Source organism: Myotis davidii, unplaced genomic scaffold, assembly GCF_000327345.1.
Source record: "Myotis davidii unplaced genomic scaffold, ASM32734v1 scaffold960, whole genome shotgun sequence".
Classification (NCBI taxonomy): Eukaryota; Metazoa; Chordata; class Mammalia; order Chiroptera; family Vespertilionidae; genus Myotis; species Myotis davidii.
Genome location: NW_006293003.1, coordinates 3,097,339 through 3,100,252, shown reverse-complemented (window position 1 = coordinate 3,100,252; position 2,914 = coordinate 3,097,339). Strand labels below are relative to the sequence as shown.

The 2,914-nt window shown below is 42.1% G+C and overlaps 1 long non-coding RNA gene across 1 annotated transcript in view; it reads left to right on the top strand.

The window, feature by feature from the left end:
- Positions 1-1,811: 1,811 nt before the first annotated feature.
- LOC102769326 overlaps positions 1,812-2,914 on the top strand; it is a 3,026-nt gene continuing 1,923 nt past the window's right edge. Inside the window, exon 1 of the long non-coding RNA XR_435815.1 lies at positions 1,812-1,913. This is a non-coding gene — a long non-coding RNA (uncharacterized LOC102769326). The remainder of the gene's footprint in view (positions 1,914-2,914) is intronic.

The window sequence follows — 2,914 nt, the reverse complement described above, 5'->3', positions numbered from 1 at the left end:
GCTCAAATTTTTGTTCACTGGGCCTCTATGCGAGAGTCCATGGCCAGCGTGGCTTTCGTGGGTTCAAAGACTTGGAGGGAGGGCTGATGTGCAAATTATACACAAGATGGAATATTAATTTTTATAATTACCGGTGAAGTATGGTACCTATTTGCTTTGTTTTACAATGGACAGGTTATTTTGATTTTCTGAATTATATTAATCATCCCATTCAATCAGCAGACCAGAAGTTTTGTTGATATTTACTTATCTGAAATATGTTGGACTCAAGGCCACAAGCTACTACTAAGCACAGTAAGTTTCTCTCTGCCCCGTTTTGTTTTCCTTAACCCCTCCAATACTTGAAATTGCATAATGAAACAGGACAGCACAATTATCCTAAATAGTTTTCGTGGCCACAGATACTGCGTTCCAGTTGTCTGTGGTCCCCAGACCAGGACCGTGCAATTCCTCTAAATTGCCTCGATGGCTCTAGGTAATGAGTTCCTGGCAACTCAGGGATTTAAGAATAAGGAATTACTGAGTAGAAGGTCTGTGGCATAGTTACGCATTTTTAAAGGACATAGAAGGAAGGTTTAAAGGCTAATGTGAAAGTATGAAATTTAGAAAGGTTGTGTATGTGATAAGAAGGAGAAGAGAAATGTTGAAAGGAAATTAATCAAATGGTACAGGCCAGTAAGCCAGAGAGAGTATAACTCTGGAGAGTCCATAAAAAGGACTGGCAAGGAAAATCAGAAGATCTTAAGGCAGGTCAGTGGCTTTTTCTCCTTATGTAATTCCTCCGAAATTTGGCAATGCTAAATAAATCATGGCAATACATTTCTTTGCATAAATTCAATAATACCAGTTCCCAATAGTGGTTTTATTAACCAGGAACTTTGACTGGAGTATCATGTTTTAAGGAGCCCTGTCTGAGCTCTGAAGACTTGGAGCCAATGCACGGAGAAAGCCTGGTATCCTGCTTAGTAGCCCAGAAAATAGCTGGCACTGAAGCGTCAGGCCCATGCCCTACCATCACTGGCGGTTGGTCAGAGTAGAAGGAGAGCAAGGAACCCACACACTGAGAAGTTCCAGGGCCCAGGAGAACTCCCTTCTGATCCAGCGAACAGACAGGGGACGTTCGCCCGTCCCTAAAAAAAAAAAATTTCATCTGAGTCACCTGGGAAATCCTCCAGAGGTAAGTTCTGGAGCTCTGGGACGGGTCACTGGTGGTGGATTGTGAGAAGGGCTGGACTCGGCCTAACTTCTCCTTCCTTGGTTCCCCTGAGACGTCAGAGGGCACTTCTGGCCTTGGTTTTCTTGGATTTGTTTTGGATTTTTGTGAGCCGTTTTGGTTTTGGATTTAGATTTGTTTGTGAGTGGTTTTGGTTCTTGTTTGTGAGTCCAATGTATCTGTGAGTCCAATGTGTCCAGTCTGTCGATTTTGTCATTTCGCCGCTTTTAAGGAGAAAAACTATTTCAATGGAGGTTATGAACACATTGTTTGCGGGTAGTAACAGGTGGCTCTACTACTTACAGTCAACGTAATTTTGGGGGATTGTGTGAATGGATTTCTGATCTAGGAAACTGATTTGTTGGCATTTTGTGGTGTAAATGTGGCGCGCGCCAGTGTAAAAGTATTTTTGTTTGTTTTGTTTCCTTTGAAAAAAACCTTCTGAACATCTCCTGAGTTTCCGTGGTGAATGGGGAATGTAATCTATCTTTATTGTTTAAATATGTGTCTTTGTTGTTTAAAATTGTTTAGCTAGTGAAATTTCTGTTTGTATCTCTTAAAAAAATATGAATGTATTGCTAATCTGAGGAATGTTAACTATTTACATGTCCCCTACAAATTAAGGCTAAGAGGTCTAACTAACTGGAAAGTATGGCTTTGGTGTGATGGGAGGAAGATAAAGAGAAATACTTAATGGAAGGTCTGAGGCATGGTTATGCATTTTTGAAGGACACAGACAGAAGGTGTGAAGGCTAATTTGAAAGTGTGAAATTTGTGAAGGGTGTGTATGTGATGAGAAGGAAAAGAGAAATGTTGAAAGAAAGTTGAATGGATGATAGGCCAGTAAGCTGGGACAAGTCCAATAGGGAAACTGAGCAGAAATCCCATCTTCCTTAAACCAAGGACACCTGGGATTAAATGATGTGCATTTGCCCCCGTAAACAAAGGTTAAATCGTTTATGTTAATCTGATTAGTCTCATTTGCTGTCCACAATCTGGGACAAATGAAGTTAGAAAATAAGCCTTATTTGGATTAGTTCTTTTATTCAGGTATTTTTTAAGGAGGAGGCAATCGGGTCCCTCCCTGCAACATGAGTAATAGCTCCTCCTGAAACTCGACTGTATTAGAATGTATGTTAAGGAATTTTAAAATTGCTCAAACCTTGCTGCCTAAGCAAGAGGGAACTAGGCTGCAGACAAAGCAGCCCAGGAGGCTGCCCTAATACCAGTGGGGCCTTTACAGATTCTTGTGACTCTTCCAGACCCTGACCTACCCATCTCACCAGCTTACATGGAACCCCAATCTAGAAAAGCTGAAATCCATAACCAAAGTTTACTCAAGTTCTTTCAGGCTTTACAGTCTTCCTAGAAAGCAGACCAGAAGCACGTCCTAGATGATCGGCCTGTATCTAGTTCATCCCTTCCAAACTGGTGACGCTATTTGGGTAAAGAAATGTGCCACCCAAAAACTGACTCCTGCCTGGAAAGGACCACTCACACAGCAGTCAAAGTCGACGGGATCTTGATGTGGCTTCATCACACCCGGCTTAAGCCCACTGACTTTATTCGGCAAAGAATTCCTCAGGGGTCAATATAACTCCCTCCCCAACAATGACCCAAAAGAGTCAATGATTTGACCCATGTACATAAACCCAGTGGGGAATGTGCTGGGCTACACATCTGGCGCTTCACAGACGGGTC